Source organism: Marmota monax, unplaced genomic scaffold (genome assembly GCF_021218885.2).
Source record: "Marmota monax isolate L192 unplaced genomic scaffold, Marmota_monax_Labrador192_F-V1.1 WCK01_AAM20220418_F8-fsc00067, whole genome shotgun sequence".
Taxonomy (NCBI): Eukaryota; Metazoa; Chordata; class Mammalia; order Rodentia; family Sciuridae; genus Marmota; species Marmota monax.
The window spans coordinates 1,216,646-1,242,768 of NW_026695065.1; the positions used below are offsets into that span (position 1 = coordinate 1,216,646).

General features: G+C 35.8%; 1 non-coding gene across 1 annotated transcript; it reads left to right on the top strand.

Moving 5' to 3' along the window:
• The first annotated feature begins 16,252 nt into the window (after positions 1–16,252).
• On the top strand, positions 16,253–16,328 carry Trnat-ugu (transfer RNA threonine (anticodon UGU)). Its single transcript has one exon. It is a non-coding gene; the product is annotated as a tRNA-Thr (tRNA).
• Positions 16,329–26,123: the final 9,795 nt, after the last annotated feature.

Here is a 26,123-nt window from a genome sequence, read left to right on the forward strand (position 1 = left end):
TATATACCACATTTTCTTCATTTACTTGTCTGTGGATGGACACCTATAGAAATTTATAGCAGGAAGAGTACACTTAAGTGTGTTCAGCATTTAAAAAAAAATTAGAATGTTTGGGGTTCCAGGAATGGAATGTAGAATATGACAGAAGAATCCAAATGTGCTAAGATATATAACAGGTATGAAATAACTTCACTAAAGGAGATAAAATGTGTATAGGACTCAGACAAAAGTAGCTGTGCAAAAAGCATTATATAAATTGGGAAAAAAAAATGCCATTGTCACTTTCAGTGAGACTGTTTGTTCATTTTCCTCAAATTGGGCTGATGAAGGGATTGGAAAAAAGACCAACAAACAGAAATAAAGAAAGCAGGCTGAATGATTCAGCAGACCTCTGATGGAGGAAGACTAACAATCAGTAGGCTTCACAGGTTTATTATATAGGTTTTTACATCAACAGGATTCATTGTGAGAATGTCATTTGAAAACAGAACAAAGGTCAAAAGTTTGTACAGCCCAATTACTGTCATCAGTTTTCACCCACAATTATCCACCCCCAGGCAGCTGGCCTTTGAACCTTAGGTCATGAACTGATAAACTCCATGGCAACCATGGAATTTCCCTTTAAAAAAGGCATTACTGGATACCCAGGGAAGACTTCTCTGCACCTTTCCATGGAGAAATTAACAAGGGGGGTGTCAGCCTCTGTCTGGGGGCAGTTCAAAGACCCATAATTTATTCGCTGCTCCCCACATGCCATGTGAGTAGAGATTAGCCATTCTGAAACCATTGTGTATGTCTACTGGAAATGAGTAATTATTAAATGGATGGCAGAATGTGGGAGACAGGTTACATAAAAATAAGGAGAGAAGTTTGGAATTCAGCAAATGGTAGTGGAGTTACATTGGAGACATCAGTATGAATTAATATTTACCTAACTATAAAGGTGGATATATTTTAACTATTTAGAGATTCATCTATATAAAACAACAGTTAATAATCATAACTATTTCTCTTCACTATCACATGCAAAAGCCTATAAGCAATGATATTCCACTAACAAAAACCATCCCAAGCATCCACTATTTGTGTTCTAATGTAATTTTCCAATAAAATAGACATGGCTCTATTCATGAATAATTCATTCTAAGGATGGGGTCAGGAAATACACAAGATAAACTTGGTGCCTCTTGTAGCACAAGAAAGTAAGAAAGTTATCTTAGAAAACCCGGCAATATGGGGGATATAGTGGCAAATTAAAAGAACCTCCAGGGGCTAAAGCTGGAGAAATTCAGCAATAAAACAAGTGAACTAGCTTTGCAAAGCATGAAATAAATCTAATAAATATTTATTAGTTCCTCTTATATATACACTATTGAGTAAATAAGTGAATGAAGAGTAATCAATGAATATTCCACATACAAGTATACTAAATAATTTATATAGATAATTTGCCCTTAAGTAGGTGGTGTATTACTCCTTATTATTTTTTACATGTGAGCTGTACAGTGTGAGTTTTTATAAAGAGTACAATACATGAAATGAGAAAAATGCTGATTTTATGGAAGATAAAACAGAAAATCACTACCTATAGCAGGTGACCAATGTGAATACGAAAGATCATATCATGAGAGTATATGTAGTTGAATGATGTATAAAATAGTGGATGAACTATTTTTTCCCTACAATATTCTCATAAAATTAAGAGCAAAACATCACACAAATGCCAGCAAAGAGACTTTCTGCAAAAAATATGACCAATATTCCACAAAACTGTCAAGAAAAAAGAAAAAGAAACACCTGAAAAACTGTAAAACTGTCACAGCTTAGCAAAAACTGTGAAGCCAGGGCAACAAAATGATGTGATATAGTAGATGTCTCAGATGGTATTCTGCAACAAAAACCAAAGTCATTAGAGAGAAACTGAGAAATTCAAAATAAAGTAAGAGTTTCAGTTAATAGTAATGCATCAATATCGGTTTATTGTGACAAATGTATCAAACTAAAGTAAATTACTAATTTGGCAGTCAGGGCATGGGATATAGGATCTTCGCATTATCTTCACAATAATTCTGTAAATCTGCCAAAGACTGGGGAGTGTAGGAAGGAGGCATCAACACAGAAAGATTATCTATGGTACTAAGTAACATATTTAATAAGTACTAGTATGAAGTCAGTTCTAGAAGAGAGCACAAGGAGAAAGAGAGCAGCTGGCTCCACAGGATCCATGCCCCTGGGTAAGGTGAGTAAACTGGAAGAGCTTGAGCACAGGCCACAGCCTCTGCACTGCAAAAAGCTGGAGCACCACGGTGGCTGCACAATGGCCTAAATGTGCCCTCACAACACTGGGAAACCTCTCCCAGTCTGCCTCCATGATCTGTAGGCTGGACCCCATGGGCTGCCAGGTCTCCCAACATAACCTGTTGGACTGGGTGAAACCCCAGCTAGGCAGCAGAGGAGGTAGAGCCTGTGAATGGTGACATGGCATGGCAAGAAGATTTGCCACTGACTCAATGCCTCTAGGGGATTAATTAGGGGAATCCTGGGCCCAAGAAGGTGGTTGAATGCCCAAAATCTTGGCCACTGTGTTGCACATCAGGCCCTGGTTTTACTGCCCCCTGAAGGTCAGAGGAGACGTTGTTGTGGTGACAGATAAAGCAAGGCACTGAAGATAGCTGGAAACAGTTTTATTTGGCTACAGCCAGGTTCAGAGGGCACATCATTAGCTGTAATCAATCAATCCCTGAACCCCAAGTTCAAGTAGTTTCAGATTTTTATATCCAGCATGTAAGGGGAGGGGCTCAGAAGTTCACAGTCCAAAAAAGTTCACATAAAAGCAGCTTTTTCTTTTACTGTTCTGGGCAAGTTAAGACTTCAAGGACAATACCTGAGAATAGGAGAGCTTCTTCCTCCCCTTTCTTTCCTCCCCCTGCCAGCTGTTACCATGGAGCCCAATTGTTAACTTCTTTTATCTTAAAAATGTAGACATCTCTGTGAAGCCCCAGCTCAAGGCCAGATGCCTTGTTTGCACATTTCTACAAACTACTATACTGGATATGTTTGTGAAAAACTAGTAAAGGGGTGTCCAGCACTTGGAGTGCTGATATCTTCATGGACAGTGGCCAAGTAAAACAGGGCAACATGAAAATAGGAAGCTTATCTACATTGAACTCTTGCAGAGACTCTTTTGCTGACAGTCCTAAAATCAGCCATGGTGACGATTTCTGAAGAAGCCCAGTTAAGACTTTTCTGTGGAGAAAGGGAGTGCTACTTCAATGTCACCTGTTTCTCAGAGAAGCCAAGGCCTTAAATGTTCTAGAAGTAAGCCAACATAATGACAATGACAACCTGTGGAACATTAGAGGCCATCCAGTAGTTTGTATCCATCCTATCAAAGAGAGGAACTGTAGAATAGCACTACATTTGGCCAACTGGAGATGCCTAGTGTCCTTTGGAAAGATTTACTGGCCTTTTGTAGTAGGCCTATGTATATCATACAAAAAAGTTTCTCTCAACATCTGCCCCTGAGTTTTTATAAAATAAAATTTTGCTACATTTGGACATGCTATATCAAGAGGTTTCTGAAATATGACAGTTAAAAGATACCATATCTTGGGGCTAGGGCTGGGGCTCAGCAATAGCACACTTGCCTTGCATGTGTGAGGCACTGGGTTTAATTCTCAGCACCACATATAAATAAATAAAATAAAGGTCCATCAACAACTAAAAAAAAAAGGTAACATTTTGAAAATGCTCATTTGGCTTTAAAAAATGTTAGAAATGTCTTCTGAAAGAGATTTTTTGAAATGGAGTTTTTAGATCACCTCTTGGAGTGAAATTCATCCATGTTTGTTTACAGTGAATGAGAGGACATGGAGCAGAAGACAAATAGAAGGAAGACAAGGTCGTATGATGGGCTGCTCATATGTAAAAGACATTTTTCTTATTATAACCATTGCTTTGGGGGCTGGGGTTGTGGCTCAGTGGTATAGCACTTGCCTAATATACGTGAGGCCCTGGGTGCAATCCTCAGCACCACATATAAATAAAGTTAAAACTTTTATCCATTCAGCATATCTCATTATGCTAAATGGAGAGGTTTTTATAATGAATCAATTTTGAGTTTTATTGAAAGCTGTTTCTGCATCTATCAAGAAAATCATGTGGGATTTTTTTCCATTCATTGTGATATATCATGTTTATTGATTTGCTTATGTTGAATCACCCTTGCATCACTTGGATATATCCACCTGATCATGGCGTATGATCTTTTTGATGTGATGTTAGATTTTGTGTACAGTATTTTGTTGACAATTTTTGTACATATATTTATCAGGGATATTGACCAGTAATATCTTTTATGTTCATATTCATTTCATTTTGGTATTAAGGTAATGCTAGCCTCACAGAATGAGTTTGGCACAGTCTCTTCTTTTTCAATATATTGAAATTGTTTGAGATGCATTGGAATTAATTTTTCTTTAAGTGTTTTGTAGAACTCAGCACTGAAGCTGTCAGGTCTTAGGCTTTTCTTTGTCAAGATACTTTTTAAGTGAGATATACCCACACTGGCCTGTGTGGGAACCAGGCTTACAGTAGGCCTGGGTCCACCCCTCCACCAGCAGGCACCCACCAGAGCCCAGCCTCCAGCACAGGACTGCCTCTTCCAACAAGCAGACTACCTTGGGAGCCCAGACCCAGCACAGACCACCCACACCAGCCCATGTGGGACCCAGTCTCACTGTAGGCCTGGGCCCACCCTTCACCCACAGGGCAGACACCCACCAGAGCCTAGTCTCTGGCACAGGACCCCTTCCAACCAGCAGACTACCGCTGGAAGTCTAGCCCAGCAGCCCATATCCTCCCACACTGGCCATATGCAGGACCCAGGCTCACAGTAGCCTTAGGTCTAACTCTCTACAGGCAGGCACCCTTCTGAGCCCAGCCTCTAGCACAGGACCAACTCTTCTGACCAGGAGACTACTGCGGGAGCCCAGGCCCAGCCCAGATCCTTCTACACCTACTTGCAGAGGACTCAGGTCCAGAGTAGTTCCAAGTTGCCCCCCCCCCACACACACACCTGGGAGCCTAAGCCTAACGCTCTTCAATCTTGGGACAGTGCAGTCATCTCCATAGCTTTCCCCTCGCAGAAGCCCCTAACTTTTTGAAAACAGACAGGTCCTAGAAGCAGCTGCATTGCACAGCAGGCAAACCAAAAGGAGTGTGAGGCCTACCCTTTTAGCCCCATCTCTGTAAGACATTGCTTCCATCTTGGGGTACCTTAACAATTATCTCGAGTTATCTTGACTATTGCCGCCACCACCTTTAGATGCAGTAGCATCCATTGAGGGACACCAGCAGAGACTGAAAACCAAACATCAAAGTGAGGTATAGGCAATCTGCATGGGTACTATAAAAATATAGGGAAGAAACAATAATATCTCAGATCCACACTGCAAGAAAGGAAGAAACATAGACAACATGAAAAAACAAGGAAATAAATTGCCCCAATTAAACCAGGATAGTATAATAACAGAACACATGAACAGCAAAGTTGATAAAATGTCAGAGAAAGAGTTCAGAAGGTTTATAATTAAAATGATCTGTGAAATAAAGAATAACCTAAACAAGCAAATATAAGCAAAAATTTATCACTCCAACAAAGAGATAAGAGAACAAATACAAGTAGCAAAAGATTACTTCAAGAGAGAGACTTTGGAGAAAAAAAAAAAACAGACAGAAATCCTTAAAATGAAGGATACAATAAACCAATAAAAAACTCAATATAAAGCACAACCAACAGGCTAGATCACTTGGAAGAAAGAATGTCAGATAATGAAACAAACTATACAAAAACTGGAAAATAAAGATGATCACCCAGTGAAGTTAGTAAGAAACCATGAGCAGAACATCCAAAAATTATGGGACAGCATCAGAAGATCAAATCTAAGAGTTGTTGGGATAGAAGAAGGCACAGAGTTTCAAACCATAGGAATGCACAGTCTCTTCAATGAGGTAATATCAGAAAATTTCCCAAGCATGAAGAACAAATTGGAAAACCAAATACAAAAGGCTTACAGGATACCAAATGTACAAAATTACAACAGATCTACACCAAGACACATTATAATGAAAATGCCTAGCATACAGAGTAAGGATAGAATCTTAAAAGCCAAAACATAGAGAAATCAGATCACATATAGGGGAACACGAATTTGTATCCCAGCAGATTTTCCAACCCAGACCCTCAAAGCCAAGAGATCATGGAACAACATATACCAAGCTCTAAAAGAAAATGGAAGCCAACCAAGAATCTTATATCCAGCAAAACTAAGCTTTAGATTTGATGATGACATAAAAACCTTCCACGATAAACAAAAGTTAAAAGAATTTACAACTAGAAAGCCTGCACTACAGAACATCCTCAGCAAAATATTCCTCAAAGAGGAAATAAAAAACAAGGATGAAACTCAGCAGAATGAGGAATTATACTAAAGGAAAATCTAATCAGAGGAGAAACCAAGTCATGTTAAATACCAAAAATACACAAAAAATGTCTGGGAATACAAATCATTTCTCAATAATAACCCTTAATATTGATGACCTAAACTCACCAATCAAAAGACAGAGACTGGAAGATTGGACCAAAAAAAAAAAAAAAAGACCCAACCCAACAATATCCTGCCTCCAAGAAAAAAAAGAAAACAAAAATTTCTGAACAATATCTCATAGAGAAAGACATCCACAGACTGAAGGAGAAGGGTTGGGAAAAATCATACCACTCACATGGACTCCAGAAGCAAGCAGGGATTTACATCTTCATATCAAGTAAAATACACATCAAACTAAAGTCAATCAAAAGTAATAAAGAAGGACACTATATACTGCTCAAGGGAACCATACACCAACAAAACTTAACAATTATAAATATATATATATATATATATATATATATATATATATATCCCCCAAATAATGGATCATCTATGTTCATCAAACAAACTCAAGTTCAAGAGTAAAATAAACTACAACACAGTAATTTTGGGTGACTTTAACACACCTCTTTCATCACTAGATAGATATTCCAAACAAAAGCTGAAAAAAGAAACGATAGAATTCAATAATATAATCAATAACTTAGACTTGATTGACATGTATACAGTGTTTCATACTTCAATGAGAGAATACACTTTCTTCTCAGCAGCACATGGATCCTTCTCTAAAATACACCATATAGTATAACACAAATCAACTCTTAGCAAATATATATAAAAAGAGATACTACCCTGCATTCTATCAGATCATAATGGAATTAAATTAGAAATAAATGATAAAGTAAGAATTAAAATCCACTCCAACACCTGGATGCTAAATAATATGCTACTAAGTGAACAATGGGTTGAGAAGACATCAAGGAAGAGATTAAAAAAATTTTAGAGGTGAATGAGAACATAGATACAACATATCAAAATTTCTGGGATGCTATGAAAGCAGTTCTAAGAGGAAAGTTCATTGCATGGAGTTTATTCCTTAAATGAACAAAAAGTCAATAAATAAATAACTTAACATTACATATAAAAGCCATAGAAGAAGAAGAACAAATCAACACAAAAAGCAGCAGAAGACAGGGAATAACTAAAATCGGAGCGCAAATCAATGACATTGAAACAAACAGATAAACAAACAAAAATTGAAAAAATTGACAGAACAAAAAGTTGGTTCTTTGAAAAAATAAATAAAATTGTCAGATCCTTAGCCATGTTAATGAAGAGAAGGAGAGAGAACACTCAAATCACTAACATACTGATGAAAAAGGAAACATCACAACAGACAATACAGAAATACAGAAGATAATTAGAAATTATTTTGAAAACTTATACTCCAATAAAACAGAAAATATTGAAGGCATCAACAAATTTCTAGAGTCATATAATTTGCCCAAATTGAATCAGGATGATATACACAAGTTAAACAGATCAATTTCAAGTGACAAAATAGAAGACTCCATCAAAAGTTGACCAATAAAGAAAAGTCCAGGACTGGATGAATACACAGCCCAGTTCTACAAGACCTTTAAAGAATAACTAATACCAATACTCTTCAATTTATTTCAGGAACTAGAAAAATAAGTAGCACTTCCAAACTCATTCTATGAGACCAATGTCACTCTGATTCCAAACATCAGGCAAAAACACATCAAAAGAAAAAAAAAAAAAAAACTCCTGAACAATATCTCTACTGAACATAGTTGCAAAAATTCTCAATCAAATTCTGGCAAATCAAATACAAAAACATATCAAAAAGATTGTGCACCATGATAAAGTGGGGTTCATCCCAAGGATGAAAGTTTGGTTCAACTTAGGAAAATCAATAAATGTAATTCATCACATCAATAGACTTAAAAATAAGAATCATACGATCATCTCAATAGATGCAGAAAAAGCATTTGACAAAATACAGCACCCTTTTAGGTTCAAAATACTCGAAAAACTTGGGATAACAGGAACATATCTCAGAATCATAAAGACTATCTATGCTAAGCCCCAGGCCAACATCATTCTAAATGGAGAAAAATTGAAGGCATTCCCTCTAAAAACTGTAACAAGACAGAGGTGCCCTCTTTCACAACTTCTATTTAACATAGTTCTTAAAACACTGGCCAGAGCAATTAGACAGACAAAATAAATTAAAGGGGTACACATAGGAAAAGAAGAACTCAAATTGGCACTATTTGCTGATGATATGACTCTATACCTAGAAGACCCAAAAAATTCCACTAGAAAACTTCTAAAACTGGTAAATGAATTCAGCAAAGTAGCAGGATATAAAATCAACACCCATAAATCAAAGGCATTTCTGTATATCAGTGACAAATGATCAGAAAGGGAAATGAGGAAAACTACCCCATTTACAACAACCTCACAAAAAATAAAATAAAATACTTGGGAATCAACGTAACAAAAGAGGTGAAAGGTCTATATAATGAAAATTACAGAACCCTAAAAAAAGAAGTAAAAGAAGATCTTATAAGATGGAAAGATATACTTGGATCTTGGATAGGCAGAATTAATATTATCAAATGACCATACTTCCAAAATATTTAATGCATTTATTATCAAAATCCCAATGGCATTCCTCATAGAAATAGAAAATGCAATCATAAAATTTATCTGGAAAAATAAGAGACCCAGAATAGCTAAAACAATATTTACCAGGAAGAGTGAAGCGCTATACCACACCTTAAACTATACTACAGAGCAATAGTGGAAAAAAAAGCATGGTATTGGCACCAAAACAGGTGGTAGACCAACGGTACAGAATAGAGGACACAGAGACTAACCCACAAAATTACAATTATCTTATATCAGACAAAGGTGGCAAAAGCATGCACTGGAAAAAAGATAGCCTCTTCAACAAATGGTGCTGGGAAAACTGGAAATCCATATGCAACCAAATGAAACTAAAACCCTGTGTCTCACCATGCACAAAACTCAACCAAAAATGGATCGAGGACTTAGGAATAAAACCAGAGACCCTGCATCTAATAGAAATAAAAGTAAGCCCTAATCTCTATCATGTGGAATTAGGCTCCAACTTACTTAATAAGACTTCTTTGGCACAAGAATTAAAATCAAGAATCAATAAATGTGATAGACTCAAACTAAAAAGTTTCTTCTCAGCAAAAGAAACAATATGTGAGATGAATAGAGAGCCTACATCTTGGGAGCAAATATTTACTCCTCACACATCAAATAAAGCACTAAATTCTAGGGAATAGAAAGAACACAAAAAGCTAAGCACCAAGGATAAACGGGCCAAGGACCTGAAGAGACACTTCTCAGAAGATGATATACAATCAATCAACAAATATATGAAAAAATGTTCACCATTGCTAGTAATTAGAGAAATGCAAATCAAAACCACTCTAAAATTTCATTTCACTCCAGTCAGAATTTGTATTATGAGTACAAACAACCATAAGTGTTGGTGAGGATGTGGGAAAAAAAAGTACACTCATACACTGCTGGTGGGATTGAAAATTGGTGCAGTCAATATGGAAAGCAGTATGGAGATTTCTTGGAAAATTGGGAATGGAACCACAATTTGACCCAGCTATCCCTCTTTGATCTATACCTGAAGGACTTAAAAATAAAATACTACAGGAACAAACCCACAACAATGTTTATAGCAGCACAATTCATAACAGCTAAACTTTGGAACAAATCTAGATGGCCTTCAATAAATGAATGAATAAAAAATATGGTATATATATATATATATATATATATATATATATATATATATATATATATATATATATATATACAATGGAATATTACTCAGCAATAAAAGAGAATAAAATCATGGCATTTGCAGGTCAATGGATAGAGTTAGAGAAGATAATGCTAAGTGAAGATAGCCAATACCCCCCCAAAAAAAAATAGATGCCGAATATTTTCTGTGATATAAGGAGGATGAATTATAGTGGGTTATGGAGGGCGAGCATGGGAGGAATAGACAAACTCTAGATAGGGCAGATGGGTTGGAGGGGAAGGGATGGAGCATGGGGTTAGAAATGATGGTGGAAAGTGATGGTCATTATTATCCAAAGTACAGGTATGAAGACACAAATTGGTATGAATATACTATGTATACAACCATAGATATGAAAAATTGTGCTCTATATGTATAATATGAATTGTAATGCATTCTGCCATCATATATAAATAAAAAAATAATTTAGAAAAAGATACTTTTAATTACTGATTTCATTGCCTAACTCTTTTTTTCCATATTCATGAATTGTGTTTAATAAATTAAACTACCTATATTTAGGGCATACATATGATGTTTTGACAAAAAATAACTACCATTTGATATAGCAATTACTGTGTACACAGCCAAAGAAAATAAAATCTCTGATCAAGTTGATTTTAAATAATTCTTCTAATCAAACAGGATGATCTTTAATGTGCTATCTTCAAACCAACTGAATCTTTCTTTTGCCAAGAAAAACTGCAGTTGATATTCTCCAAAGTCTATTTAATTTCAGGTATTTAATTTTTGAACTATAAAATATAAATATATAATTTTTGAACTATAAAATTTCTATTTGTACCTTTAAAATAATTTCTCTCTCTTTCTTAATATCCTTCTAGTTTCTGACAGTACCAGAGGAGCACTCCTTCAATTTTACAGTTTGTAATGCTGCCTATTTTAGACTCTCTAAATAAGGACAATTAGTTCTTTAAATTCAATTTCTTATAATTTCATCTTTTGTGTAGCTTGCAAATATAACTAATATTACTAAAATCATATAGTTAGAAGGGCCCATTTTTTAAACTCCCAATGAAAATATAACAAATTTTATTGAAATTAAAAAATTAAAGACCCCATCTCAAAATAGCCAATGAATTAATGTTGCACTTCGATGAAAGATAACAATGCAAAATGTGGCGGATATAATGACATAATATCCAGTTCTTTCAGAAGAAAAAATAGATTAGTAAATATAGTTTTATTAGAGATATAGCATTAGTTTGAACAGATTTGGTGTTTCATGGGAAAAATGATAAAAACACTAAAATAAAGATGTTTTGAGCTGTATTTTGGGTAGAAAATCAGAAAAAAATATGTTCTATGGTCAAAAGTGGAGAAATTTTTTGGAAATGAAAGGAATGATAATTAAAAATATGAATAAAGAGCTATATATGATAGATATAATTTGTGTATATTTAATTGTAAGGGAGAAAAAAACCTATAAGGATGAATACATATAAAAATACTCTAAAAAGTGATTTTTAAATGTCAGGATATAGAGAGATGACCAAAGCACACTGCAACTTTGAACCAATCACTCTGTCTATAGGATACCTTTACAATTCCAGCTATATCCTTCATAGCAGTAGATCTTCAGTCATAAATACAGGAAAATCCACACTCTTCAAAGGCATTAATTGCAGTTTGGGGAAACACCTGGGGTCAGCACAACTGTAAAGAAAAGAAATATCTGACATTGGGACCACCAAAATCCAAGCTTGCTACAGTACCCACTGTTAAAGTCCATCCTCTCAAAGGGCCAATAGTACATTCACTGATGCTGCCAGAGGTTTTGTGTCAGTGCAAAACTCATAAGATATAGAATAAGTCTTTCAGATTTATGTGATTGTGGAATAATTATTGCTGGTACCACAAGCCATAGTGTCATTTTTGCTTATCCTACAGAACCTAGGATTAGTCACTCTGCAGTCCACAGCCCTAAAACTATGGCTGCTAGTGCCCAAAATATCCTTATTATCCGTGCTCTCACCATGAGACCTGAATAATGTCCACTCTGGTTCCTGTAGTTACAGCTCCATGGATCCCAGTACCCCAAGTCTCAGTGCTACCCACACTTGCCCCATGGCACCTAGAAATGATACACTAAGAATTACAAAGCTTTGGGACCACATCTTCCAGTTCTACAAATCCTGACATGACTTGCAGTTGCCCCATGGGAACTGGGGAAGGTTTTTTTTGTGATCCATAGACTCAGGACCAAGACTATCATTGCCATAGACCTAACATCCTTAATCTTATGAGACCTGGGGAAGAACATTTTCAAGTTTTGTGGAACTAGGTCCTTGGCTATTAGCAAAATAATCCCCAATATCACAATGTTTGCCCCTTATGACTGGAGGAGTTCTCTGCACCGCACAGCACCAGGACTTTGGCTGCCATTACATGACCCAGTGCCATTGGTGCTTGACTCCACAGAGCATGAGAAAATGTACACTGAAAAGTGACATCAATACCTTCACAAACTTATTCACTATAGACTAATGAGGCACTTAAAGACATTGCTGACATTGGTTACAAGTGAAGAAATCACAGACCTACACTTATTTGCTTACCTAGTGTGGTGAGCCGCTTCTGCCGTTTCTGCAGATTATGGTCGCCATTACAAGATGGCGCTGGCTCCGCTGTGGTCTGTGACAAACAACTTCTTATCTGGGAAAGTTGGCACATGATTTTTCACCACCCTGTGAGAAAGTTCCACGCGGCAGCTTTGCATTGGGGCTTGGGATGCTTTATTAAGGCTGGGAGGGGCATCCAAGAGAGAGAAGAAGAAATATCAAGGGCCTGAATAAACTGCTGAAAGAAGATTCCTGAGTTGCGTCTTCCTTGCGGGCAAGGGGTCGCGACAAGTGGTGCCGAGACCCGGGAACCAGAACTTTCAGCAGTCAGGGGTGGTGCACCGGTTAGTCCCAGGTAAGTGGGATCCGCGATCAAAGCGGGGTTAGTCCCAGGTAAGTGGGATCCGCGACCAAAGCGGGGCAGCTCCTCTGTAATGAAAGAGAGAGCCTTACATTTTATTGCAGCTGCACTGTGTACTTTCGCTCCTACTTTCGCTTTCTTTTTTTTGTGCTTCCTTTGTTGTTGTGTCATGGGTGCCGCATCTTCAAGTCCGCTTCTCCTGGCCCTAGATGGCCTGTTACGTTCCAAGGGACTGGAAGTGAAACATAGTACTTTACAGAGATTTTTACAGAAGATAGATATCGCTGCACCGTGGTTTGCATTTTCGGGCAGCCTTACTGTGCCTAGTTGGGATAAATTAGGCAAAGATCTTGACTTTGCTTCTGAGCAGGGCATATTAGAGGGTGGGGTGATACCCCTTTGGAAAATGGTCCGTGGTTGCCTTACAGATGGTAAATGCCAGGAAGCTGTGAGAGAGGGTCAAGCTATTCTTGAGCAATTGCATGAGGAAAAATCTGAAGGATCATGTAGTGAAGTGGCAGAGAGTATTAAAAGTAACAGTAGTGACAAGGCAAAAGAGCCTGAAGATAAAAATAGGAGAAGGCTCTACCCAGACTTGACCGAATTAAAAACGCCTGAGAACACAAGCGACTCAGAGAGTTCTGAGGACCTTGATATATTGTTACAACAACTACATAAGATAAAAATGAAAAAGAAGAAAAAGGAGACACAGGGCACGCAGGCCTACTGTAAGAAGGGGAAGGGAGTTAACATCGGTCAACAAAACTCTGAGGAGGAGGAGGTAGAATATCTAGAAGAAGATATGGTGCCGATTGCCCCACCTCCGTATGTGGGGGGAGCCAAGGTTCCGGGAGATCTTTTCATGCACAAGTTTGGAGGACAGTTAATACAGATATGGGACTTGCATACCCTGTATTTCAGGACAATAACAGGGGAAGATATCATGAGCCTTTAGACTTTAAGATAATTAAAACCTTGGCAGAATCTGTCCGCACTTATGGCATAGATGCCGCTTTCACTCTCACTCAGGTGGAGGGACTTACTAGATTTTGCATGACTCCCTCAGATTGGGCTAGTCTAGTCCGCGCTTGTGTTTCCCCAGGGAAATATTAGGAGTCCAAAGTTGGCTGTTTAATGTTTCTGGCAGTACCCAAGACTCGGAGCGAGGTAGGAGGCTTAAAATTTCTGCAAATAATTCACAATTATCTAATGCTACATTACCCTCCGCAGCAGTCCGTCTCCAATCTCCGTTCCTGTTTCTTTTGGCTAATGTTACATTACAGGGGATGCTTAATTGTTCTAATATTACCTGTTATTTGTCTGAGTGTTGGAATGGCTCCTGGACTACGGCAATGGTTATGAAAATTCCAACTTTTGTCCCAATCCCGGTTACTGCAGATCCAGAGTCATTTCCTATTGTTGAACTGATTAGAGCCCGTAGAGATTTTGGAATTACGGCAGCCATAGTGACAGCTGTGGCGGTATCTGCTGCTGCAACAGTTATAGCTGGAGTAGCCATGGCCAGCCAGGTACAAACTGCTGCCACTATTAATCAGGTTATTCAACAAACATCCACCATACTTGAATCTCAAAGTAGAATTAATCAACACATTTTATCTGGGATTCTGGCTGCTAATCAAAGGATAGATCTGCTTCAAGCTCAAGTTGAGGAATTGTCTGACCTAGTACATTTGGGTTGTGTTGATCAACGTGCACATTTATGTATAACCTCTGTCAGATTTTATGATTCCAGAAATGCCTCCCACATCATCGGGGAGTATCCATCCGGAACCTGGTCCATGGAAGCAGAAAACTTGATCCAGTCTCAACTAACTCAGATTGCTGTTCTGAATAGCACCCGTGTCGAACCAGTGACTTTGGGTCAATTCACCAGTTGGCTATCCTCTGTCTTTTCCTTTTTTAAGGAATGGGTGGGAGTGGGCATTTTTGGTGCAATGTGTTGCTTCGGTGTTGTACTTTGTTTGTGGCTTCTCTGTCGCCTTAAAACTCGCCATGCACAAGAAAAGGCTATGATCATACAAGCTCTTGCAGCTTTAGAAAATGGCAACTCGCCTCAAGTCTGGCTTGCGCATCTTAAGCAGTAAACCTTTGTCATGGTCGTTACACCCCAAGTTATTATAACATTGCACTGGGATCGACATGACTTTCCTTGTTATTCTCTTAGTGTTGGAAAGCCCTTGCACTCTGCCGGTATTACTGCCATTGCACGCAGATGGGTTTCCACACTAGTGCTTTTCTATCGCCTTAAAGTCCGTGCCTTTCTTTCAGGGTGCTGTCAACTTGTTTGTCATTATAAACAGCCACAGTTCAGCCTCAGCTATCCCCCTTCGTCCACCATCGTCACGATACAGGATGCGAGGCAAGGCACTGCACTTGAGTGATCCTTGACGTGGACCTCAAGGAGAGCATGTCCTATTGCATGCGGGTTAGACGCGTTCACGCCCCGCCCCACGAAAAAAGGCGTTGGCTGATATGGCCTCAGATCTGGGGAAGGGCCCTCCTTAGGACTGAGTCATACTATGCAGCCACTTCTGCACAGTGGGATAGGACCTCTACTCTCACCTGTATTGTTTTAATAAAACAGAAAAGGGGGAACTGTGGTGAGCCGCTTCTGCCGTTTCTGCAGATTATGGTCGCCATTACAAGATGGCGCTGGCTCCGCTGTGGTCTGTGACAAACAACTTCTTATCTGGGAAAGTTGGCACATGATTTTTCACCACCCTGTGAGAAAGTTCCACGCGGCAGCTTTGCATTGGGGCTTGGGATGCTTTATTAAGGCTGGGAGGGGCATCCAAGAGAGAGAAGAAGAAATATCAAGGGCCTGAATAAACTGCTGAAAGAAGATTCCTGAGTTGCGTCTTCCTTGCGGGCAAGGGGTCGCGACAACCTAGAAGTAAAGCCAAAGCACTACTCAACAGACATCCTACATTCCATTCAAATGGAAAACTCTTCTCCTACAAAAGCTACACTTGGGGCTGGGGATGTAGCTCAGTTGGTAGAGCACTTGCCTTGTATGCACAAGGCCCTGGGTTCAATCCCCAGCAACACCCCCCCCAAAAAAAAAAAAAAGAGAGAGAGAGAGAGAGAAAATAAAAGCTACTCTATAAAATTGAAAGAGTTAACTATTAAATAAGATACATAGACATCAACATAGGAATAGAAGAAATAAAGAAAGCAAGCATCACAAATATAAAACAACTAAACAAGCCTTCAAAAACAGATCCCAATTAGAAGAAAATCTACATAATACCTAAAAAAAATGCTTCTAATGAAACTCAGTGACACATAAGACAATACAGGTAGAAAATACAATTAATAAAATTCATAAAATAAACGAGAAACACAAAAAAGAGAAATCATGAAATGAATTAACAACAAATGTGGAGTTGATAACTTCAATTAATTAAATTAAAAAGATCTTTGAAAGCTTCTACCCTGAACTAGACCAAACAGAATAAGAATTTTGAATGTGAGGAGAGGTCTTTTGAAATAAACCACTGAGACCAAAAGAAGAAAAAAGAAAAAATGAATGGAAAACAACAAAGAATACCTATGAAACATTCTTAAGTATAAATATTTACATTAGGGAGTTTCTAGAAGAAAAGGAAAGAGAAAAAGGAATTGGAAACCTACTAAATGCAATAATCACAGAAAACTTTTCATACTTTATAGGAAATGGACCTCCATACCCAGAAAACTCAAGACACCAACTAGACTCAACTGAAGGAGGCCTTCTTCAAAGCATATGATAGTCAAACTGAAAAGTTCAAGAGATAATTATAAAAAGAGCCAGAGGGAAAAAATGTTAAATATGTAGGAATTGCCACTAGACTAATAGTACATTTCTCATTATAAACCTAACAGATTACAAGAGAAAAGGAAAATATGCTTAAAATTATGAAAGAAAAAACGAATCTGCCAACCAAAATTATTATATCCTTCTGTTATGGGCCAAACTATATGGGCAGTGACCAAACAGACTCCATTTTGTCCTGAGAGTCTATATCATGTAAAAAATGCTTCTGCCATGGGAAAGCCCTGCCTCTGTACCCTAGCATAGCATACTTGGTAGAACAAAATGGCAATTCTTATACAATGTCAAATTGTATTCTCTCTTTGGTTCCTATTTTTATTGGGTAATGTACCCTGTCAGAGATTGACTGTCTAAACGTTAGTAAATTTTCTCTAATTTGTAGGATCATTTTGATCATCTTTCCTTCTGCTGCTTGCTGCTATGCAACCTGGAAAGTCCCCATGGGAAATACAAATGTAACTATTGCATTGTTTCCCTGTTTGATTCAGTTTCTGTTCCCTTGCTTGCTTGTAGCTACGTCAACCTTGATGTTTATTTTGCTGTTGTTGTTTGGTTGGTTTGTTTGTTGTTTTTGTTTTGTTTTTCCTTTAAATACCCTAAAATGTTGAAGCTCAATACTTTTTCTTGAAGAGATAACTTGGTCCTGTAGAAAGCAGTCCTGGCCAGTGGTACATTAAAGAATCTTAAATTTGAACAAAACTGGGACTTGGTGTGTTTTCTGAGCGACTTGCCCCACAACACTTCCAAGCTGTAATTCAGAAACAAAGGATAAATAGTAATTCTTCAAAAAGCAAAACTTAAGGGAATCCTTCACCACCAAGAAACGACTACAATAGAAACAAAAGGATAATAACTACTATCATAAAAACATGCAAATGAACAAAATATACTATTGGAATACATTTTCAAAAGAGAAAGAAAATACGAATTTTTCATGTCATAAAGCTACAAAACCACTTAGATAAATAATGAGAGTTAGAAAGAAAGGAGGAATATATAAAACAATCAGAAAGCAATTAACAAAAGTGACAGGAATAAGTTCATACCTATCAACAATAATCTATAATGAAAATGTACTCAATTGCCAAATCAAAACATATACACTGACTAAATGAGTAGACAAACAAAAACAAAAAAGAAGACCTGAGTTAGAATGCAGCTTAGTGGTAGAGTGCTTGCCTAGCATGCATAATGCCCTGGGTTAAATCCAAGCACCATTACCACCACTACAGTAAAGCAAGGATATACTGCTCACAAAATAATGTACTATACTGATAAAGATGAACAGACTGAAAGTGAAGGGTTCGAAAAACTAAACCACTCAGGGGCTGGAGTTGGAGCTCAGTAGTTAAGTATACTTTCCTCAATTTATGAGGCCTGTAGGTTAGATACCCAGAACGACAACAACAATAATAATAAAAATATAACAAAACTCAAAACCCACAAATGATGGAAATAAAAAGCAAGGAAGAATAACTATATTCATACTAGATTAAAGAGGCTTTAACTCAATTATAAACAAATGTAAAAAAGATGCAAAAAAGGTGATTATATGTTGATAAAAGATCAATTGGGTAAGAATGTACAATAATTATAAAGATGTATGCAGCCAGGCATGATGGTGCACGCCTATAATCCCAGTCACTCAGGAGTTTGAGATAGGAGGATTGTGAGTTCAAAGCCAGCCCCAGCAAAAGTGAGGCACTAAGCAACTCAGTAAGACCCTATCTCTAAATAAAATACAAAATAGGGCTGGGGATGTGCTCAGTGGTTTGGTGCCCTTGAGTTCAATCCCCGGCACCAAAAAAAAAAAAAAGACATATGCAACCTACACTGTACCCTATACAAATATGTTAAGAAAAAAAAAAGAAAAGAAAAAAATGTTATATCTAAAGGGAGAAATTGATATCAATACAATTATAGTTAAGGAATTGATAGCCCACTTTCAGCAATGGACAGATTAGAGAAAATCAAGAAAGGAATATCAGAAAGTTTAATTTTACCCTAGAACAAATGAAGCAAATGAAAATTTAAATGCAGCATACCAAAATCTGTGGGATACAGTGAAAAAATCACTAAGAGTGAAGTTTATAGCAATAAATGCATAAATGGAAAAAATAGAAAGGTTCAAAATAAACAACCAAATACTGTAACTCCTGAAGACAAGAAAAAAATTCATAAAAGAAAAGAAATAATAAATATCAAAGTAGAATAAAGTGAAATTGAAATTAAAAAATAATATTATAAAAAATTAATGAATTATTTTTTAAAAGAAAAACAGATTAAGTTTTGTATAAACTGAGAAAAAAAGGAGAAAAGACCCAAATGAATAAAATCATAGATAAAAATGGAGGCAATTACAACTGATACCACAGAAATGCCAAGAATCATAAGACATTGAATAATTATTTGCAAAATATCAGAAAGCCTAGAAGAAATTCATTTGAATTCCTGGACACACAAAACCTACCAAGAGTGAATCAAGAAGAAAAAGAAAATCTAAACAGACCAATAAGAAACAACAAAATCAAAATAGTAATTATCAGTCTTTCATCCCAGAAAGTTCAGAACCTGATGGATTTAAGGCTGAATTGTGAAAATTATTTAAAGAAAAAGAAATTAATTCCAATTATTTTAAAACCATTACAAAATCATAAAAGAAACTTTACTAAATGATTTTACACTTTTTATTAAATTTGTTTTTACTAATATGTGAAATAGTAACATGATTTTCTTTCTTTCTTTATTTACTTACTTACTTATTTTTGTTATCAGGGATTAAACCCAGGGGTGCTTAACCACCAAGCCACATCCCCAGCTCTTTTTGTTTTTATAATATATTAGAGACAGGATCTCACTTATTGCTCAGGGCCTCACCAAATTGCCAAGGCTGGGTTTGAACTTTCAATTTTCCTGCTTTAGCTTCCTGAGCCACTGGGAATACAGGCTTGCACCACCACACCTGGCTCTTTCTGGATCATTTACAAATTAATCCTTATGTGTTCAAAAGTTCTGAAGCTATTTCTTTCTTGTAGTTGACAGTTTGGGGTGATACATGTATATATTTAAATGATTTTAGTTGAGTTTCATAACTAGAAGGAAGAGAGGGTATAGTTTGCTTTTTCTGCATGTAAATATGAAAATTTCACAGCATTATTTATTAAAAAGTAATCCTAGCAAATCAGGAGACTGAAGCAGGATGATTACAGATTTGAGGTCAGCCTCAGAAACTCATGGAAGTCCTAAGAAACTTATAAACAGTCCCTATTTCAAAATAAAAATGGCTGACAATATAGAGGTGTATCTCAGTAGCAAAGCCCCAGAGATCAATCTCCGGTAAATAAATAAATAAATAAATAAATAATTTAAATCCAGACAAATGATTTTTTAAAAAGAGGCCAAGAATACACATTGAACACAGTCTTTTCAATACAAGGTACCAGAAAAATTGTGTATATATATATATATATATATATATATATATATATGAATAAAACAACATTCCTATCTATTACCATATGCAAAAATAAAATGGTTCAAAGACCTAATTATAAGAACCAAAAATATAATATATGAAAAAAAATATTAAACATCTCTGGCAATTAGAGAAATGTAAATCAAAACTAAGATTTCATCTGACTCCAGTCAGAAGTTATTAAGAATACAAGCAACAATAAGTGTTGGCAAGGATATGGGGAAAAAGGCACACTCATACATTGCTGGTAGGACTGCAAATTGGTGTAACCAATCTGGAAAGCAGTATGGAGATTCCTTAGAAAACTTGGAATGAAACCAACATTTGACCAAAGTATCACACTCCTTGGTTTATACCCAAAGAACTTAAAAACAGCATACTACCTTGATGCAGCCACATCAGTGTTCATAGCAGCACAAGTTACAATAATTAAATTATAGAACTATCTAAACGTCCTTCAATAGATGAATGAATAAAGAAACTGTGGTATATACACAATGTAATATTACTCAGTGTGGGAGGCCATCCTCGCACATGATTTGAGTTACCTCCCTGGCTGGGTGAGAGGTGCTTAGATACAGCTGTGTCAGAGCTTACCCCATCCTTCTCCAGGTCTGAGGGCTTGTCTGTGCAGAGGTGTGTCTGGCCACTACCCCAAAGACCCAATCTTTGCCCCTGTCCTTGGGATGCTGCCCCCCCTAACCTTCATTGGATGTGATTTTCCCCAGAATTTTTGGTTCCCCAATAAAAGTCCACTCCCTTGCCTGTTCTCTCTCTCTCTCTCTCTCTCTCTCTCTCTCTCTCTCTCTCTCTCTCTCCTCTCTCCTCTCTCCTCTCTTGCCTCTTCAGTAAACCTTGCTACCGCATTAGGTGGCTGGAGACAGGAGCTCGGAGAAGCCGTCCTGGAGCTGGTTGTAAAGATAATTAGATTCTTGTCTCTTTAATTTAAAACTCCCTAGCGTTTTCTCATGGTTAGAACCTTCTTTAATGAAGCCAGCACTGGTCACTTGGCAGAACTCAGCATTAAAAGAGAATAAAATCATGGCATTTGCAGGTAAATGGATGGAGTTGGAGAATATCATGCTATTTAAAGTAAGTCATGGGAGGAATGGATAAACTTTGGATAGGGAAAGAAGAGGGAGGGGAAGCAAGGGGGGTTTGGGGTAGGAAAGATGATGGAATGAGATGGACATCATTACTCTAGGTACACAATAAAAACACAAATGTTTTAAAAAACATAAAGACACAAATGGTGTGACTCTACTTTGTGTACAGCCAGAGAAAATTGTGCTCCATTTATGTACTATGAACTGAAATTCATTCTGCTGTCATGTATAACAAATTAGAAAAGTTAATTAATTAATTTTAAAAACCTGAAAATAGAAAGTTATTACATGAAAGCACATCAAGACATTTGTATAGGCAAAGATTTTTTGAATAGTGCTCCAACACAGAGAATAAAAATAAATAATACAAAAAAAATAGCCACCTAAGAAGTTTCTGCACATGAAGGAAAAATCAAGAGAGTTAAGAAACAACCACACAATGCAAGAAAATGCTTGAAAATTATTCATGAAACAAAGGATTGACATTCATATATATATAAATAAATCAAATAATTCAACATCAACAAACTCAAATAATTCAAAATAAAACTGGGTTCAAAATATGATTGAAATACAAATGGCTTATAAGTATATTTTAAAATACTCAGTGTCACTAATCATCAGAGAAATGCAAACAAAATTCAACAGTGAGATGTCACTTGACCCCAGTTTGAATGACAACTACCAAACGAGAAAGAGAGAGAGAGAGAGAGAGAGAGAGAGAGAGAGAGAGAGAGAGAGAGAGAGAGAGAGAGAATATGCTGGCGAGGATGTTGAGAAAAAAATAACTCTAATATACTATTGGTAGGAACAAGAATTAGTAGAACCACTATTGAATATAGTGTAATTTTCCTTTATTAACTATAACTACTACTGGGTATATATTCAAAGGGAATGAAATAATTTTATCAAAGAGATACATGTATATCCATATTTACTAAACTACTATTAACAATAGCTAAGAGACAGAATCAAATAAGATCCATTGACAGATGATTGGATAAATAATATTTAGTATATACAGAAAATGCAACATTATTAAGCTATTGACCTAGTAAATTTTGTTAGTTTTCAGCATTTAAATATATCATTTAATAGTAAAGCTGAGAAGAAAACCAGGTATAATACAAAGGTATGAATATAAAATCATGATCCTCTGGAAAAAAAAAAATATATATATATATATATATAAATGAAAGTTACATATAAAATCTATTAAGTTAAAAGAACAGATCTCAAAATTATCTAGTTGAAACTCTTGGGTAAATAAAAAGGCTTTCAACAAGATTTTTTACTTTTTTAGTTTTATTGATTTTATTTTTTTAAAATACAAGACAGCACAATGCATTACAGTTCTTATTACACATATAGAGTACAGTATTTCATATATTTGTATATAGAGTATGTTCACGCCAACTCATGCCTTTATACATGTACTCTATTTTTTTTTGCATTACAATTCTTATTACACATATATACCACAATTTTTCATATCTGTTTATATATAAAGTATGTTGACACGCAATTCGAGTCTTCATACATGTACTTTAAATAATGATGTCCATCACATTCCACTGCCCTTGCTAATCCCCTGCCCCCTCCTTTCCCTCCCACCCCTCTTCCCTATCTACAATTCATCTAATCCTCCCATGCTTCTCCTCCCTACCCCACTATGGGTCAGCCTCCTTATATTAGAGAAAACATTTGGCATTTGTTTTTTGGGGTTGGCTAACTTCACTTAGCATTATATTCTCCAATGCCATCCAATTCCCTGCTAATGCCATGATTTTATTCTCTTTTATTGCTGAGTAAAATTCCATTGTGTATATATGCCACATTTTTTAATCCATTCATCCACTGAAGGGCATCTAGATTAGCTCCACAGTTTAGCTATTATGAATTGTGCTGCTATAAACATTGATGTGGTTGTGTCCCTATAGTTTGCTGTTTTTAAGTCCTTTGGGTATAGTCTGAGGAGAGGGATAGCTGGGTAAAATGGTGGTTCCATTCCCAGATTTCCAAGGAATCTCCATACTGCTTTCCATATTGGCTTCACCAATTTGCAGTCCCACCAGCAATTTATGAGTGTATCCTTTTCCTCACATTTTCACCAACAATTATTGTTGTTTGTCTTCATAGTAGCTGCCATTCTGACTGGAGTGAGATGATATCTTAGAGTACTTTTTATTTGCATTTCTCTAATTGCTAGAGATGTTGAACATTAGAATAGAGGACACAGAGACTAACCAACAAGATTTGGTCTACATTAATGACTAAAAATTCTTAGTCAAAAATAAACAGAAGTGTCTTTAGTCTTTATAAGCCATGTTACTGTGATATACCTAATGTATTTCTATATTATTAAGAATATAACAGTATATATGACTTCTCTCATCTCTTCTATTCAGTATTTCAGTGATGATTCTAGCCTGCACAATAAATCCAGATGAATCAATAAATAAAATAGGGGGAAATTACGTTGCTCTTAAAGAATAATTTTGTATCAAAAGGTGTAAATTAAACTACCAATAATTTATTCAACTTTTAATTAAATTTAGATAAGTTATTAGACACAAAGTTTATATATCTATTGTATGAATGATAATTCAATAGAAAATAGAAAATAATAACATTTACTTTGGTAATTACCAAGAATTGAAGAATATATCAAAATATGTACAAGAAGAATAGAAACATAAGTGTAATTAATATATTGCTGAGATAAAATGGAACCAAAATAAATGAAAGCATTTGCTAAGCTTATTAATTGAAATACTTATTATATTAGGTTATCAATTAGTCTAGATTAAATGTAATCTCAATCAAAATATCAGCAGGATAACTTTTTTTTAGAGAGAGAGAGAATTTTTTAATATTTATTTCTTAGGTTTCGGTGCACACAATATCTTTATTTTATTTTTATGTGGTGCCAAGGATCGAACCCAGGACCCTGCGCATGCCAGGCAAGCGTGCTACTGCTTGAGCCACATCCCCAGCCCCTCAGCAGGATAACTTTTTAAAAATTGGCAAGATATTTCTCAAGTTAATATTATGAGAATGGCCATGGGAATGATATACATACAAAAAGAAAAAATAAGTTCCATGAATAACACTACCAGAAACAAAACACTGTAACATTGTACTAATTAACATAATGTGTTACTGATGCAAATATAGATAAAGTAACAAAAATTCAGAATAAAATCATACTTAAAACTACCAGACCACATTCTTTTAACAAAAGTGACTTGGTTGCTCTGAGGGAAAGGATCATCTTTCCAATCAATGCTACTATGTTGCTGCATAATCATGCTGAAAGAAAGATGAAACTGACCTTATTATATATCATGTTTAAAAATGAAATCCAGGTGAGCTACAGATATAAGTCTTAATCAAAAAGTGATACATCTTTGTTGAAGAAATTATGTCATTATAAAATCTTTTTAGAAGAAATTTTGAACCTGCTAAAGATTATTAAATAGGACAGAAAACATTCACAGGAGAAAACAGTAATAGTTGAGATAACATTAATTTTTAAAAAATAATTTTGTAAACAGCACATAAATAGAATAATAATCTAGTCATACATTGGAAAACATATTTTTCATGGTCTAACAATGTTCCGCTATTAAACATATTTTAAGAAAACCTAGATACCCGTAAAACTCAGACAACTCTGTAAAAATGAGGAAAAGTTTTAAGCATACAATTAGTGTGAAGTTATTCAAATGTCCAATAAGTATTTTAAAAGGCACTCAATTTTATTATTTATCAGAAAAATGGAAATGAAAACCATTATATAGTGCTATTATAGACACACTTGAATGAGTAAAAAAAAAAGTGTGAACACCAGATATTGTAAATAGTGTGTAACATTAGAACTCTCATATATTTCTGGTAAAATTATAATTGTTTTTTTAAAGAGTACATTTGGAAAAATAATTGGCTATATTTTCTAAAGTTGAAAATATATACATACCCTATGATCTAGCAATCTGAATCTTAAATGAATACATATTACAAAGAATACAAATGCTAGTAAGAAGAATTATGCAATATTCATAGCATCACTTTTCATAATACCAAATAAAAGCTATGTGAATTTTGAAATTACATCATAATAAAAGCAAGTGAACTAGAGATAACTGAAGGTGTACTATATAGATGAATTTCACTAATATTATACTTTAAACGATAGGTATGATACTTCACAAATATTATGACTCCAATTTATAAGTCTTAATAATAGGTAACATAAGTTTATGGTATTTGAAATTACGAAAACATTTAGTGAATAAAAGTGTTGAAGGAGACTTGAAGTGTTAAAAGTGTAATAGTGGTCTACTTATTTGTTTGAATATAGCCCTTGATGTTTTGCCACTAAGACTTATTTTTAAAGTGTACATTTTTTTGTTATTGTTTTTGTTTGTTTGTTCCTTCCTCTTCTCTCTTT